General features: G+C 40.3%; 1 protein-coding gene across 4 annotated transcripts in view; it reads right to left on the reverse strand.

The window, feature by feature from the left end:
* Positions 1-18,717, reverse strand: part of LOC142062709 (transmembrane protein 263-like) — a 215,117-nt gene that overhangs the window by 181,304 nt on the left and 15,096 nt on the right. The gene's annotated exons all lie outside the window — the stretch shown is intronic.

The raw sequence follows: 18,717 nt of genomic DNA on the forward strand, positions 1-18,717 counted from the left end.
AGTAGATATTTACAGTTACAGACTTAGCGGTAGCATAACAAAATATTATTTCAAAGTAAAATTATAATGATCTTTCATTAAAATCCACATCAGAAAAAAAAATGGGAAGTAAGCACAAAGAACAAAGAGGAACCACTCTAGAACTTAAGAACTTGTGACTAGGTCCCAAGGACTCCAAGGATAACATTGATACAATTAATAATCAATGAATTAATAACCTTTGGGAAACCGGGATTATAGTCTCTACTTGGAAAGAACCCAAGACATTCTGAAGACTACTTTAATCTAAATTAACACAAGCTTCCTAAGAAACTCTCTCAAGATCATCATCTAATTTTGAGTCACTGAGGTTACCCAGTGAAACAGAACTACAATGAAAAAGCAGAAAGATAAGATCTGCGAAACAACACACAGTGGTAATGGTCAGGGTAGGCCCTGGGAGACTGTCTCTGACTAGACATTGCACGAAGTTCCCGGCAAATCTTTGAAAATAATGATATGGAATTTTTCATCTCTTTCTACACTTGGAGTCAAGTACCTGACCTTTGGCCTTGCAAAAGTAAGTGTAGGTTACTCTTTGCCTTCTGAATTTGCCCAGTAGCAGGTAGGAGATTTCAAAGCAATGACAGGCATATGACACTGCATGCTGCACACGAGTTCGTTTACATTGGTATGGAAGTTTCCTTCCACCTCACACTGATGAGTGGTTGCGGGACCCGCTTACTCTTGCCAGTGTGTGTCAGTTAGGGAAACAGCAGTGTCTAGATGACAGCCAGAAGACAAACGCAATTCATTATGCTTTTCTCAAGAGCATGCAAGTAGAGTACAGTGGGATGCAGAAGTGCACAAGAGGACGGGGACTGTGGAAAACAACAATTCATTTGAGGACCTGTAAATTTGTAACCCTTGCATACGATTATCTTCATAGCCCTGTGCCACTGCACGAGACCAAGAAACACCAACTAAAATCAAGCACTGTAGCATTGTTAGTTTTTGCTCTTTGCTTGAACAAACAGTATGTACAATGAGGAAACCTTTGATGCCACTTATTATAATAAAGTCCTACTGACATTGCTTAGCTGGGCTAGGTAGAGCTGCTCTCAAATAGCTCCATTTTTGCTTCTTCTCTGATTAAACACAAAGGACTGCTGTGCCAATTGCTTCTTTGCCCTGACGCATCTCCTCTGAAGATATAAAAGGACCTCATTGCTCATTGTGGTTGCGGACTGTTGGGAAAGTTCCTGAAAAGATGGGGCTGCACTATCAGCATGCTGATGTCCCCCAGCTCTGTACTGCCACTTCCACAATGACTGAAATTAAAGAACAGTGCTGTCGTGTCTAGTGGGACATGGAATTTGGAGGACTACCTAGTTGCGGCTAGCAGAGCTAGAGGAAGCTGCTAGAAGGATAGGTGTAACATACCATTGATCAAAGGCTGACTGCCTTCCATAAGATGCGTGAGCAAGTATTTTTTGGAAGTTAGTGTCCCAGACAAAGGCAATCTTTACTTAACAAAGCAAAAACCCCAGCTTCACATTTTATACATGAGTTTCCTCCCTCCAAAAGAATTAGTTCTGTGCTTCAGCTTTCAAACATTCTCACCTCTGACACACAAGACAAAGATTTCACTTCTTGTACGCAACAACTCCAGCAAGGCACGTACAGTGAAACAAATTAAAAGGTACAACTCAAGTAAGCTGGTACATGTCAATGGCCCCAAACTTTACCCCAGCATCTGTGACAGGTAAGATATCAATTTCATCCTGTCAGCACAGATGGGCAAAAAGCCCTACCACAGATATCCCTATTATTTCTTTAAAGACTATCTTTGTTCTCCTTATACCAAGAGGGTCATAGCCTCCCTGTGGACATGCTTTTATGGCCTGTGTAAAATTAAAACAGGGACTCTAATGGGTCTTGTTAAAGATTAAACAGATGCACTGATACCTAGTTCAAATTGAACTTAACACCTCAGGTTGCTCATGTCAGTTTTCTGAACCATAGGGAAAAAAAGGTAATTGTCAATTAATGAGACCATCGACGTGGGGTCGGTGGAAATCAATACCGTGAAACAATATGAAGCTATACAATCTTAGTCAGTATTCTATAATGAAAAGGCTTTCAGACAGATACACAGACTAATTGGCTGTTCCCTTGTGGCCCATCCTCTAAGCTATACAATAGTCCAATTAAAATATAACATCAACACAGTAGTTTGCTTTGTGGTTTGTTTTGGTTTTTTGTTGTTTTGGGTTTTTTGTGTTTGGTTGTGGTTTGGTTTTTTTTTAATATGCAGTAGGTTACATTTACTAAATCAAAAGTTGCAGACACTGAAAGAGCATACACAGAACACTAAAACATGGATCAAATCCAGGTCAGATACCACAGTCATGCATCTTAGGCTGCCGGTTCACTACCTTTATAATTAGACATACAACCTTGACCATAGAATTCACACCTCTTGGGCTCCACCAGAAAAACCACATTGCTCACATAGAAATTCCTCTTTCCAACATCAGTTGTAAAATCGTCTCAGGACAATTTCACACCTTTCATGGGAGAAATGAGACCAGTTTGAGATTAAACCTGCTTATTGTCACCAAAGAGTAAGAAAGCACATCATCTTCCAAAACCAAGAAATACCAAGAGTTCTTGAGGAGGATCAGAAAGGCTGGATGGGTACAGTAGTAAAGAGCACATGCCAAAGAAAACTTTTCCAGTCACTTTCCCCCTTATGATTTATGGTAAAATTAAAGGACTGCATCAAAACAGTCCCACTAGGTTACAAGTGCAATAAAAATTCGTAAATGGAAGTTAAAGACCTGCTGTAGGCAGTGTGTCCAGATATATTAGAAGGTCCACATTTCCCTACCTAGACCTACCCTTTTGAGTTTGTTACTGACTAATACATTCTTAGACTAGTTTTGCCTACTAGAAAATTCTATAATACAAGGTAAGATACAAAACTTATTACATACTTGCACTGCATACTGGCTACTAAATAATGGAGAAAATTATAGGGGCTTTGATTGGTTGTTAAATTATGAACATTGCTATCTCTAGGACTGGGCAGGCTGCCCATGTTAGAAATACGATCTTTTAGATTATAATCAACCTAAACATGCTCCTCTCTTAAACCTAACAGCTTGATGGGAACTATGAGATATTTAAAACAATAAAAACCCCCAGATTATTTCTTTGACAAGTTAAGAATTAAGCTAGATAATTCTTTTTTAGCATAAGCCAGTTTAAGAATGTCAGGCCCAGTACCGTAAGGAGGTGGTCATTCAGAGAGGTAGTTTGGTACTGGAAGAACGAATAGCAGAAACTGAAATTATGCTGTCTGTCCAGTGATGCAAACACACACCCACACCAAAAACTGCAGCGGTGACCCAGCCCATTATATCCCAGTTAAAAATTCTGACTGATCAGCTGCAAGCAGGAAGCCTTCATTTCACTGAGGTTGCTCTTCAGCAATCCTTTAAAAACATTAAGCATTACACAATAAAACATATTTTGCATTTCCTTAAATGTGGTAGGTAGGTTGGAAACTAATCTACATAGACAAGCAGTTCTTACAAGGGTAAATTTTTAGCCAGTTTGACAAGATAAGCCACAAAATATTTAGGCTACAGGAGACATCAGATTAAGCACATTCACTTTAAAAGGGGAAAAAATAAAAAAAGAATTCTTTTTAGTTGTCTTTTTGAGCTGGATCCCTCATGTACCTGCCAGTGCTTAGGGTTTTTTTTGTAGAACCCCACAGACAAGATTTTTTTTCTCTTTTAATGAGAAACAATACCAGGTTATTACTTTCAGGCATCTAGATGCCATGATCTCTGATGCAGCAATGCCTAAGACATACTGTAGAGTTAGCAGAAAGAGGCAAACCAAAGAAAGAAACACTGCGGTTATTAAGGATTAAAATTCCCAAGGTGATTTCAAAAGATTATTTAAGCACTCTGAGAAGGAAAAGCATGGAAGAGGTGTCAGTATTCCCTTAACAATGCACTTCTTATCCACCATCAGCTGGAAATACTACAGCACTTGGCATCTTGTTAATATCAGAATCACTCATTTGATTACAAGCAGATTTTCACCTTCTGAGCTGGTTTTGGCTGGGATAGAGCTACGTTTCTTCCTAGTAGCTGGTGTGGGGCGATGTTCTGGATTTGTGCTGGCAACAGTGTTGCTAATACAGCGATGTTTTAGTTTCTGCTGAGCAGTGCTGACACAGAGTCAAGGCCTTTTCTGCCTCTCACCCCACCCCACCAGCGAGTGGGCTGGGGCCGCACAAGGAGTTGGGAGGGGACATGGCTGGGACAGCTGACCCCAACTGACCCAAGGGATGTCCCACACCATATGTCATCATGCTCAGCATATAGAGCTGGGCGAAAGAAGAGGAAGGGGGGTAACATTCAGTCCAAACTGAAATGAATCTTAAGCTTTGGCAACATCACAGCATAGAATCATAGAATCACTTAGGTTGGAAAAGACCTTTAAGATCATCAAGTCCAACTGTTCTGTCACACAGGTCATCATGGCTTTAACACACAAGCTAAGAAGCATTGCTACACTTCAGAGAGAGACTGAAAAGCTGCATTTGAATAGCAATGTGAAACTGTGTAATTAAGGACATTTCTTTAAAGAATGATTCAACTTATTAAATTTAGTGTCAGGCTTGAAATTAAACACCTAAATGTACTAAACATTAAAAAGAGAGAGAGAAGGCTATAATCTCACAGGACATCTCAGCTTTATCATGAGTTCCATACAGACAGGAGTAAGAAGGTGAACGGATGGGGGAGAGCAATCAATGCAAACCAGATCAACAGTTCTGGTCTGGAGACTAAAGCTGGTGGAAATGATTCAAAGTGCCACAGTTTTTCTAGTTCATGAAGCATATCAGCCATCACTTCATGGGGAAAAAGGGAAATGAGAAGTAGAACTGGTATTACAGGGAAACCCAAGGCAACAGTGCTTCAGGAAAGGACATTTCTGTAACGGCTATCCCTTTTGTCCCTTTAGAGCCATTCTTTTTTTGTTTTACACAATTAAAAAAGCTTCACTGATATTGGAACATTTACCAGCTCTATAGCTTCCTTATTTCTTAGAAAGTATACAAACCCTACAACCTAGTGTAACATTTTCAGGGCTTGTTAAAGGTCAGCAGGAAACAGTCATGAAAGCAAAAAGGCAGTTGTAGATTACCTTTTGAAAGTGAAAGAAGGAAAGAATCACTAAAGATAAAGGGGGAAAAAAATGTCAGAATTCCAGTAGCAGCAAGTGGTGCGATGAAATTAAGCCATCCTACCCTGCCAAGCATCCTCATTCTTCTCCTGCAAATACCAAAGCTGTTATCATGCAGCTGTCAAATACCAAGATATTGTTTATCATGGAATAGCGAAGTGCAAAATTCAGTGGTAGAATTTTCATATTCTGTAACAGTATATTTACACAAATAAAGGGAAGGTCTCATAATTAATAATATTTAATTGATAATTAATTAAATACAAATTACCAAAAAAATCACTCCATTAATTTTGATATGAAGTCCAGTATATTTGATGTCATTTGATGTCCCATGTTCATTTCCTAGCATGCTAAAGTTTTCTGGTTTTAATAATAGGAGCAGCCAGTCTCAGAAGATGCATTTGAAACTTAGGGGGTCCTGTGAAATTAACATAAAACCAGTTTTGATTTGGTGAGATAAATAGAGCAACAAGATGGGTCTTTTTCAAAGAGATTACTAGTTACATTTAAAATATAAGTTATTAGTGAAAAATCCCTAGACATGAGAAAGGCAACACACAGATTTTGTTTCGAGCTGCCTGAGGACTTGATCAGTTTGTCCGTGCTGACTTATATTATTATGATCACTGAGGTCTCTCTCCTCTGCAACCAACCAGGCCAGAGGCCTGTGACATCACCATTTGCCACCTTGGAAAAGGCCAAAAAAAAAAAAAAAATCAGCGTATTATTTATTTCAGCTTCTTAAACCACCATCAACATGCCTCTACTTTGTCAACCTTCCAGAAAGAGCAGGCAATCTTTGGCAGATACCACAGGTTTTGTGTAACAGGTTTACACCTGCCTGTTTTACAGACTCCTGAATGAAGAAGCTGAGCTACCAAGCAAATCCCAAATGAGGCAGCAACAGAACTCAAAGTGTATCACTGAAGCGATGACTCTCTGCCCAGCTATGCAAGCCTCTTAAAAACCCCTCAACTCCTGAAGCTTTCTGCCCCACGGTATTTGTTTGAATGACATTCCAGCCAGGCTCCTGAATCTCATAAAGTAAATAGGTATCCCATACTCTACCATTTAATGTTTGCTTCAGTCTGCTATTGATAGCTAATATGAATTAATATCTTCAACAGATCAAGATCTAGAAAGAGACATAGTAGTGGACTTCACTACTGAATAAAGCTGGATAAAAACAACACAAAGATGCAGAGTCTACCTCAGCTGAGCTACTAGTTCTCTGGAAAGCCCACAACAATGTTCATCCAGCAAAAGAATCCATGTTTTAGAGACTCTTTCCATTCACTGGGATTTCATTATATTGAATTTCAGAGGATCCTCTAAAGAACCCTAGAGCATCTAATAGCAGCTACCCACCTTTACATGGGCTTCACCTACTAGCAGAAAGAAATGCTTGAACAGCAAGATTGCATTGGCAGAAATGGTTGGGTGACAGCTTCCAAAGCATTTGTGTGCTGGAACTGCAGTTCAGCATGTAAATGATAAGGTTAGCATGGAAAATCATGTTGCTCTACTGAGGCCAGCATCCTCACTCGTCTTTCTCACCTTTCTCTCCTCCTTTATTGATGGATGCTCTGCCATCACTATGACATCTGACACATAATTTGGTTATTTCCTGAGATCATTTTTGGTCAGTAGCAAAAAACTGCAGAAAAGAAGCACTGTCACCATCTGTCCTGACATGAAACCTGCCTATATGCTCCAACAGAGAGCACAGCTCACAATGGATGACCCTGGAATAGTCCCACTCTCACCCCAAAGCCATCCATGAGGAAAGAGTGATTGTGAAAACTGATCTGGCTGCTATATTTGAAACAAAAGCTGAATATAACTGCTCCTTCTAAAGGACTGGCTGTTAGTCCTTCAAGGACATCCATGTGACAAGACAGTCGTCCAAAACAAATTCAGCATATAAGGATCATGACAGCTGAAGAAGCTACAGATAGAAGGAACGTATCTGCAAGCAAAAGATCCATACAGTTGTGTTACAGGAAAAAGAGCATGAGTGGGATTGGTGGGAGGAGAATACTCTTCACTGCTTCCCCCCTGCCCCTCCCCTTTAAGTTCTTTCAAGCAAAGCCACAGTTACTCCTTTTTCTTTGTGATCTGAGAAAATTTCAGACAGTAAATGCATTACTCAAGTTTCATACAATCCAGTAACCTTTCCCCCATCCCACTGTTACACATAGATCACGCACACATTAGAGTACAAGACTGAAAAGGAAAATACTTCTTCAGCTAACTCTGTGGGTGATGGCACTCTGCTACTGTCAGTGTGGCAAATGGAGTCTACCACAGTGTACTCATCTGTGCTGAGAGAGAAATTACTCCTGCCTATCCGTCACAGAATGGATGAGGTACAAAATCCATTCCCATGATGAATAAATCAGAGTTAAAAAAGGTCAGGATGTCTTCAGTGTCTGCTGGGAACAAACCTCATTTAAGGTTATTACATTCTTGTCAAAATCTTGATCAGAGTCAGTTTACCTACATCCTTCTTCCCTTCCTGTATTTCATCCCTCCTTTCCCTAAAGTCACTCAGCTTTGCATGTATTTACTGCTTTACTTTTTAATATCACATTGTTTTCTCTAGCATAGTAGGATATCTTGCCATGTTACAATGAAGACAGCTTGAAGTTCAAATAGTGTCCTTTCCAAAGTTAGCACTGGAAATGGAAAAAACACAGGGGATGAGGCTCACCCCTCAAACCCACCCTTTAAACAGTGCAAAAGTCCAACAAGAGACTGATTCCTACATCTGAAGGGCTGGACATGTAAAAGAAAAAATCTGGCCACAGTTTTTAGAAACAAGTGCTAAATCTGCAGTTAAAAGTTGTTGTGCAATTCAAAGACGGTCCTTCCCGTATTTATCAGTTGTAACAGCCCAAATATATCCTAGGTGCTCCAAGTAGGGTTGAAGATTGTTTTTCTGTCAACTCATTACTCACAGATCCGTTTTCCATTGTGGCAGAGAGATGTAATTTAGCTCAAGTGACTATCTGAGAACAAAAGCTTGTTCAGGACAAAATGAGGGCAGGGGATGGTTGGCATCTCTGAACTAAAAGCTTTCTTATGATCTCAAATCAAACCTATGACTACTAATGGACTCCAAGCAGGTCCTTCTGGGAGGCTGTCAGAATATTTTTTTCCAAGCTGTCCTCGCAGGACTCTCCTTATCTCTACCTGGAGTCCTGAATTGTTTTGTACTGCATGGAAAAGAGAAGTCAGGTGAAAAAAACACTCTGTTCTTTTACTCTGAAAACACTTTTTAGCCAGAAGCTACTATAAATTCACAGGTCATTTAAAAGAACTGCTGATACATCATGGAGACTCAACCTATTTGGAAACACTCTTATCTGTCCCATACTGTGAGTGTCTTTACAGGTTTCTTTCTGACTGTAATTCATGACAGCAGCAGAAAAATGTGTGTGTGTGTCCCCTCCCAGTAGCTCACTAGCTGCTGCTGCTGCTTTCTCTCTACTTTAGTCACAGTCCATGATCTGCAAGCATAAAATTTGTTCCCCTGGGAAAAAAAAAATCATTCCAGACAAAGGGACTAAAATCTCAACTTGGGAATTAGCAGGTACATGTAAAGACTTTTTTTTTCCCCTCCCTGCACCTGCCTTAAAGGAGAAGAAAGCAGATACTGGTGTTCAAAAAGAACAAGATAGCTTTATACGGTGCCTGTTTACCTTCCCGAAAATACTTTCTAACAGATTCTCACAGAGTCAGTAATCAATCAAGGAACTGCTCTCCTTCAGGAATAAATCAGCAGGCAACTGGCAAAAAAAGCATTCAGCTGAGGAGCTGACAAAACAAGAACAGCCCGGCCACAGCCACAGGAGCTGAGTGCTAGAGCAACGATGGCTCGCCCCGTCAGGGGGCTGAGGAGCACCCATTCGCCATGGCTCTCCCTTCAAGGAGGAGTGGGCAGAGGCCCTCTGAGGCCACCCAGCATGATGCAGATCAGCAGTTCCAGACAAAAGGATTTGCGTATTTTTACAAGCATTGCACATCTGCCTGGAAACAGGTCAGAGGGCACATTTTGCTTCAAGTGGAATTGAAAGTTCCCACTGAATCAGCCAAAGGTTTCTTGTTAGGCTGTGAAAATGTGAAAAATTTCCAGGTCTGAAAATAAAGCAAAAGGTTACCAAGACTTCAACAGCTATTGTGCATGCTACAGTTTTCACTCCTTTGGATATTTACCCATAAACCTAGTTCCCTGTCTGGGTAATGCTTCCTTTAAGGACAACCTGCTGCTGACTGGAAAATGTGGAACAGTTTCCACACCAAGGACACCAACAAAAGAGGGAGGGTTAAAAAAATCTTACTGTAAAAGAGGAGAATGAGAAGGGAACTAGAGAGAAAAGAACCTTTGCTAACTCTTCAAGTTTTATTTGTGAAATTAATTAATTATGAAATAAGGAAGCCCAAACGAATTCTTGATACCCTGGAATTTAAACTCATGGAAAGAACAAACGTAAGCTTGTGATGTACTAAAAAAAGGCAGCCCTGTTACTCCTATCCTACCTGTCACCAGAAGCTGCAGCAGAGGTCTCGGCTAGCCTCGGCAGCCCTCTGCTGGGCTGCCTGCAGCAGCACCACAGCCATCACAGCGCCCAGCAGGCAGAAGAGTGGAAAATCCCTTTTTTGAGGAGGAGGATATAAAGATATCAGGATATAAAGGAGCCTTTGCATCCCGGGTGGCAGGAGCATCCCGCCGCTGGGAGGTGGCAAAGAAGAACAGCTCACACCTGCTGTCACGATCAGTGCCTGCTTGAACCACACAACTCCAATTTGCCATTTCCAGCTTCTGTCAAGTGTGTTTTAACTGCACAAGACAGTTGAAGAAAATGTTTAAAAACGAACCGCTGTGAATACAGTACTGAACTCGGAAGCTGGCCCCGTACACGAGTGGGTACGGCCTACCCCGGCTGAGGCCCTCAGGCTGCTCAGGCTCCTCCCCACGGTACACTTGGCAGTCGGCTTCTCAATTTAATTTTAAGTGCTTGTTTTTAATCGCACATGTCAGCATGCCGGGTGGTTAACTTACAATGTGTCACACAAAACAAGAACAAGCCTCCCAGTTAATCAAATACCAACAAAACATTTCATATCATATTAATGATACTTGGATCGGAGCCAGGGGAAGTAAGTTGATTCAAGATATTCTTTTGACAATCCCAGATACTAAGACCCTGTCACAATACACAGAAATATCATGGCCAATTTTTTAGCATTACTTGCAAACTGGATTTAGTATCTTATGTGAAGAATATTTGTTATTTCCTTTCTGATATGATCTGAAAAAACATTAATTTTTCATAACACAAGACCCAAAAATATAAAGCCACTTCAAATTTTTTGCAGCATGTGTATCCTACTGAATGTTGCAGACTTCTGGCAAAAAAATGAACACAGTAATATGTTAGTGGTACAGAGAGGGCATAATAAAGAAGTCAAGAGTAAAAATAAAAATTCACCTTAGCTAAACTTCTGACCACCCAAGCGTCAGCTGGACAGAAAGAGGACATAACCCCCTTTGTATGCCGACAATGTATATTACAATGGCTTGAGAATCCTCCACATTAATAAGGAACATGCATTTGTCTTCCCTGTGATCAAAAAATAAAAAAAAAAGAGACAGAATTCCACACACACACACTAGTGCAAGACTGCTCTCTATAAAAATTACTCTAGAGTCCTACCCAATTTCAAAGTAGATGGAAGATGATTTTTTTTTCTGGAATACTATCCCAGAGGGCAAGAAAATTGACACAAAACTCCTCACTTTTACAGCTCGTCCATCAAGTTCATAAACAGCTTTGAAAAGAAACCTGTTCCTCAGAATAAGATTGTTTCTGTGATCCAAAACGATCAGTCCCAGAGAGGCCAGATTGGTGCAATTGTACAATCATACTAGTAATCAAAGTAGTGGCTCAAATTGTTCAAACAGATGAAATCAAGACATGCATCCAGGTTGAGACTACAGATGTTTATGAAACGTTAACTGGCCTTCTCACTCAGTTCTGAGGCAAAATTAACAGCCTCATGTACTAACCTTATGATTTCATTGCCTGCTATAATACTCTGATAGTTTAGCAGTTTAAGATATCATCGTTAACACACTGATACACCGACTCAGTTTCACTCCTGATCTGGATTTACTGCATTGCTCATTCTCATTTAGTACTTCAGACTGTAGGAATAGGTGAGACTTGCTTGCCCATTTTTTTAGTCCATTAGGAACAAGAACTGCTTTCTTTTTCACCTTTAGAACAGGACTGATAACCACAAGTCCAAAAGATTTATTGAAAAACAATTAGCTGCATTTCTATATTAATAACTTTGTCCCTCAGAATGAAAAATACATTGTAAAAGAATATACTCCTGCATTCTTAATTTCATACGTCTCTAACTAGTACATAAACAGTGGCAAATGTCTGCCACTTCAGCCAGGTAATAAGATATATTGCTTTCACTCATTAAACAGATTTCTGTCACTCCTGCAGTTCAAAACCCTATTGCTAGAATAAAACATATTCACTAATAGTTCATAAAGACATATTTTCTGCCAGAGGCTTCCCACTGGCCCTTCACCCTGAAATATCTTCACATTTGGATGATGCACATTACTTACAGTTACTGTGCCAAAGCAAACGGCAAAACTATTGTTGCCCCATCCTATGCGCAAACACCCTCAGGGAAAACCAGATGGTTATTGACTCACTTCACAACATTAATGTATTCACAAGATCCACTGCCAAGAGGTTTCCCACACTTAAGTTAGGATAACCTTTCTTCTGGAATCCGACAGGCACTTGAAGGCTATTTATGCTGCCATTAACAGCATATGCTGTGCACACGTACACCACTTAGTGACAGAATGATTTGCAGGGCATGGAGAAGGCTAGAGAAAAGGGATGTTGAGCTGTCAAACTAACATCTCATTAGATCGTATGAATATCATGAAGAGGAAAAGAATAGGGCAGAGGGAGAAGTGCAATAAAAACATTTTAAATAGCTTTCTTGCTGTTTCTAGGAGACCATGTAACATAGCTGCTGAATGGAAGACGCCCGTTGTCAGTAGCAGGTATACGGCAGCACTAATACAGAAGGGTTGAGGTGAAAGAGGAAAAAAAAGGGTTGGGGTGAAAGAAGAAAAAAAAAAAAAAAAAAGAGGTATGCACAGACACTGGTTGAGTGTTATTCCCATTTCAGACTGCTGATTTCCCCCAGAGCACAAAATTAAATAAAGCATAAGGAAGCCAATATAGCCACTGGAGAATTTAAACAAAGAAGAATTTCAGCTTTTACTAAAACAATGATGATAATAAAATAAACAAACACAGTATTAGAACTTGGATAGATGTGAAAGTGTTTTACAGCTCTACCAGAAATACTAAGGTAGACTTTGCGTGGAAGACAGAGCTGACACCCCGGGTCATTTCTTTTTGCAGAAACAAGAACTGTTTTGGCCAACAGAGAAGTATGGCTGCACAGAATCTATGCCTTGAAAGGAAACAGATGATACTGAAATGTTGCTCTTCAGCCTCAGGCCATTTACAGAAGTAGCTCAGGAAATGTTTTTATAGATGAAAGGACACGCCAGGTACATAAAGTCCCAGCTCCAAAGAACAGACAGCCTCACTGCTAATTTCCTTCTCTGCTTTTTAAGAAACCTGCCTTTCTACTTGAAGTTAACTGCCAAGTCCAATCACCTCTTTGAAGACTCAAAAAAAGCCTGACAAGTTATATATCAGGCAAAGTTTTGTATTATCTATACATTATGATCACATTTTCTGTTTCAACATTCAAGTATCTTCTACCTCTAAAAGCTTAAAAAGTTACAATTTGCTTTTTCACCATCCTCATTTATAAGTAAGAACAGTCATTTCTGTTTCGTACGCAAAGAGTACCATGGTTCAAGGAAGGCCAAACCACTTTACTAGTGCCACAGAGTAAGTCTCCAGTAGAGCTAGGAATAGATTAGAGCTGTCCCAGTTCCCAGTCTTTTGCTTTAGTTATAAGCACAGAACTGCAGAGGTGAATCCAAGCTGAGAATGTTGTCAACTGGCCATTAAAGGAAAAAAAAGCAGATCCTTTACAGAGCTCCTCTGTAGACTGATTTGACTGCTGGACCTCAAGAGGTAGCACACCTAAGGGAGTGATTTGACTTGGGAAAGCAGAAGACCCTCAGCAGATGGCCTAATTATGCACTGCCAGCTTCACAGAACTTATACATATGTACATATACATATGTATGTATGTAACAGATGACACTAAGTGCCACAGGCAACTTAATAAAGTTACTTTAAACCAGAAATAGCAAGAGTTTTCAGTACAGAGCTTAACACTGAAAGGAAACAGAGTTGTTATTTAATACGCCATTCTCCAAGGTGACTTCTTTGCAGTTGTTTGGATATAGGCAGTTTGGAGACGTACTAAACATTACTTGCAACAAGAGGATGCAAAAAACAGTGCAGCTCAAGTCTGCAGCACTTAAATCTTGGAATGGCGTTTACTGCAGCAAACATTTGGTTACAACAATAAAACTCTGTCTCTGATGAAGACTCTTCTCTGTAAAGAATACTTTAAGCAAACTAATTGGAAAAGTGCCACACATTCATGAAAATTCTGTTTATAGGAATGTACCTTTTCAAAGTACCTTCATCATGGACCTGACTCAATGTCTTGTATCTCAGATGAGATGCCTGAACACCTATGTTCTTCTGGCATCTACCGGTTTCAAGAAATTGCTGTGTTCTCCTAAGAAAATACCCCAACATTACCCCAGTACAAAGTTAAAAGTCAAATTAATTTTAGAAGTTTCAAATGTGTGGCAATACCTCAGTTGAAACACAACCATACTTTTTTTTTTTTTTTAATAGTTAGATCTGTACAGATAACAGCTATGTAAAATGCTTCCATCCAAAGACAATCCTGGATGAGTTATCCACAGAACTCCCAGGTACTTTGAATCAGAGATTCCCAAACTGTGGATAAGGAGTCCTAAAGCTTCTCACAGAAGTAGGCAATATACTTTTACCTTGCGGAAGATATAAAACAGCAGAAAAGGCTATATACCTCCACAGAGACAGATTATAAGGCTCACACAAGATCCTATGTTCTAAATTGGTGCAAATCATCTGATTTACAGTAACTATGTGTGTGCACTCTTTACCCACAGAAAGTGTAAAATAATTTGAATTAGGAACACCACAGTTATTTGGAAAGTAAATTTCCCAAGATTTGTTACATACTGTATAGCTGCTAAGACCCATTGCTTTTAATAAAGCTTTACTCCACAAGGCCCAATCTGTCTGAAAGAAAGAAGGAACATCTCTGCTAGGCCTGAAAACTGCAGAAGAGATAGTGGACAGTTCAGACACAAGACTCATGCTAATTGCCAAATTGGTCATAGTAAGTTGGCTGATAAAATTTTAATGCTTAACATTTAAAGATCATGGAAGAGAGAACTGGTTTATAAACTCCCAAGAGGGGCTACTGCTGTTAACTAATGGAACCTCTTTTCAATCAGACCACACCACCTTGCACTAAGCTTTAGTATACTCAGCACTAGCTAGCAATGTAGGGCCAAAAGAAACAGCAGCCATACCGCAGGAGCTACCAAGGATGCATTCCCAAAATGTGTAACATTCAGCAGTTTGACAGAGTAAAGCTACTTTTCCCATAAGAATTAGCAAAATAGATGGGGGGTATATGCAGGAACTTCAGAAAGAGACTTAGAACACACAGAGATAGTGTGTATGAGGTAGAACATCACAGAATGGTTGAGGTTTGGAAGGACCTCTGGAGATCACCTGGTCCAACCCCCCACTCAAGAAAGGTCACTTAGAACAGCACAGGACCACGTCCAGACAGCTGGTTCATATCTCCAAGGTGGGAGACTCCACAACCTCTCTCAGTAACCCATTCCAGTGCTTGGTCACCCTCCCAGTGGAGAAGTGTTTCCTTTTGTTCAGTCATGTTTCACTTTGTGTCCGCTGCCTCCTATCCTGTCACTGGGCATCACTGAAAAGAGCCTGGCTCTGTCTTTTTTTACACCCTCCCTTCAGGTATTTGTATACGTTGATAAGTTCCCCCCGATCGTTCTCCAGGCTGAACAGTCCAAGCTCTCTCAGCCTTTCCTCATAGGAGAGATGTTCCAGTCCCTTAATCATATTTGTGTCTCTTTGTTGGGCTCTTCCCAATATGTTCACATCTCTCTCGTACCGTGGAGCCCAGAACTGGACACAGTACTCCAGGTGTGGCCTCATCGGTGCTGAATAAAAGGGAAGTATCACTTCCCTCAATCTTGGAACAGCACAGAGAAGCAGGAATAAGGTCAGGGTCACTGATTCATCAACAGAAGAGATCGAGATCCTCGTCACCCAGCAAAGGAGAGGCTGCTGTTTCAAAATTCATCACGTTACAGAAGATTTAATCACCATCAGATTTCATGGCCATCACCTTCCTTGGGTAATTTAATGGAAAAAGACAGAAAAGCAAGGCAATGATAACAATTAACAGCGCACGGTATTAAGTGATCAGCAACAGAACTCTGAAATGGTGGATAAAGAAGCAACAGGTATAACCAGGTGTTGCTGTACTTGGGTAACTGAATCTGGCTCTCTCAACTATGATCAGACCGCCATTTAACACCAAACATTGAAGATCACATAGAATCTACCTGAAAGTACCTCAGTGCTCGAACATGTGGCAAAACAGATCAGCCATGCTGAATCCCTGCAAAGAGGAACGCCTTTTCATACCATTTAAAACAAACTCACTCCTCTCCAGAGCTTGCTGCCCTTCACTGTTTGGTGACAGTAACTAAGTCCTCCTCCCATACTCCTAGCCTTCCCTGTGAAGTGTTTAACACACTAGCCTGCACAGCACTCCAAATGCTAATTAATACTGCTCCCCCGCACTTGCCTTTTAACTGAGGGGGAAAAAATTGTTAACAAGATCGAAGAGAAAGGCAAGATGAAGGTGGAATCAAAATTAGAAATGTGAATTGGGCAGATGGATCATGAAGTCAAGAGGTAAAATATGATTAGGGGATAAACAGCCTTCTTGAGGCAGAAAGTGTGGAAAGCTACCCCTGTAATATCACAAAGTAGCTTATGGGAAAGGAGTTAATAGGTTTAAACACTTTCTCTTGTTCTCTGGAATGTGTGCAAGAGATCTCTGAAACGTTGCCTGCCCCCGGGCATACTCCCTCCCAGCTGCCCACCAGATTTCATCCCGCAGGCATGAAAACCTCATCATATGTGGCTATAGCCTTGGCCTCACTGACCAGATCTTCCTTTCTCCTCTTCATTTCAAGACAGGGCACAGTGTATCAACGCCATTAATGATAACACATCTTCATTCTAAAACAAAAAGACCTTTTTGATATCTAATATTGCTTACAGGATCTTGTGCCAACTGTGTTTTTTACTCATTTACTCCCCTGGCTCGTTTTAACAGCAAAAAAGTTAACTTTGACAGATTTAAAAAAAAAAAAATTCAGGTTACACACAAATACTAACCTCTGACTGTTACCTTTCAGGGATTTCCTGGTCAATATCCTTTTTAAACCACAAAATTTCTCTTGTCTGAAATACTGACAAGCTGCTGCCACACAGCAGCAGAAAGCAACATTTGCTGTACCACCCTACTTGTTACCCACCCACACGCTTATTCAAGACACTTACGTACATGATGGACTGGTAAAATCATCCCTTTATTTGCAGAAGGCCATACTGCAACACTGTTCAGAAACATGACAATCCCTGAAGGGCAATCGTTTATTTTACGGCAATATTGATATAGCACAGTGCTTTCAGTTCCCCTCGTTTCAGGAGGGGAGTAAATATGCAGTGCAAGCTAGAAAACAAAGTCACTATGATGCAATCTGGTGAAATAATGGATTGTGCTAGAATGTCCTTCTGGACTCTGGAGAGCTTTCCATCCCTTATGTGCTCATTACCAGAAGGCAAGCAGACACAGGCTCCAACTCATAGATCCCAGGAAACAGGAGTGCAGCAGCCATGACAACGCGGTTGGTTTATTCACTTATTGCATAGCATTTGATTTAACTAGGAAAGTGCTAGCAGAAGGAACCAGAAATCAGAAGAGCAACAAGAAGACAGTGCTTAATGGCACTTAATGTTAAAAGAACTTCAGAGATCTATTTCTTCCACAGAGTATTTGTAATCACTCCTGCAACTACATGGTCTTCACAGTAATTCTGATTGGTCTATGTTGGTAGACAGCAGCTTTCAGGCAAGACCCCTGGTACTCAGCTCCACTAATACACAGAGCCAGATATAATTTCAGCATAATCCTGATGGTTCTCTTTCAGAAGCAGTTTTTCCACCTCTTCTCCCAAGCAGTCTTTAGTTTCAGTTGTGCTCTCAACATCCCTCCTATTTTGCTACTTAAGGTCATTGTAAATTTAAAAAGTCCATACCGAGCTCAGGCTTTAAAAGAACTCACAGTATCTACTATACCGCTGCTTAACCAAATCAGCTCAACTGTTACAGTTCTTTTTCCTCATCCTAGCCAAGCAGGCATACCCAGAGCACATACTTCTCCCAGACCACCCAAGAAGTCAAAGTGGAATATTAATACTGATGTTTTTCAAAAATCACTCAAACCAGCAGGGATGCAGGCAGAAGCAAACACTTTCAATTACTAAAACCTGGCTTGCAAAAAATACTTAGCCACATCAAAAAACCCTTCTGATTACACAATTCAAAGCCATAGTCCAAAATCTAAGGCCATTCCTGATAAACTGATGAGATAAATTATCTCCTGTGTTTCATGTTTCAGGATACAGTCTCTAGGCTCATGTAATCACCAGTTCAGGCTAGTGACCAGAATTCTTACTTCAACAATGCACTGTCATTACTTGCTGACTTGGCATTACTTACAAAGAAGAGGGGGCAAAAAAAGAAAAAAAAAATCAAGATTATATCCTCTGTGTGTATATATGTAAGTAATCACAACATCTTCCACATTTATTTCCTTCTATCTTTATAGGAGTTGCAAAAAGAAACCTGTCTTTCACTTACCTCTACATGCTATAATTGCCAACGCAGAGTATACGAAATGGCGGAACAAGAAATTAAATTTATTGAGAAAACTATAACAGAATGCTCAACAAGAAGGGATGGAGCAGCAAATTCCTAAAACCATCTACTTGGTTCATATTCCTTTTAAGAATGGCTGTCAGTATAAATGCTGTATCAGCATCTTACTCTTTTAAAGGAAAAATATAAAACACATTTATGTTTCCCAGAGACACGTCATGGTATTTTAACAGTAGGTTGCTAATAAGAACGCCAGCACTCTCTGGGTTAAGCCATCCACAACGATTATGAGTGAGTGTGTTTTAAATGTCAATGAAACAGAGACAAAGCTCAAAATTTATCATCACTTGCAGCAATGTTAGCAGCTTCT

Source organism: Phalacrocorax aristotelis, chromosome 10, assembly GCF_949628215.1.
Source record: "Phalacrocorax aristotelis chromosome 10, bGulAri2.1, whole genome shotgun sequence".
NCBI classification, from domain to species: Eukaryota; Metazoa; Chordata; class Aves; order Suliformes; family Phalacrocoracidae; genus Phalacrocorax; species Phalacrocorax aristotelis.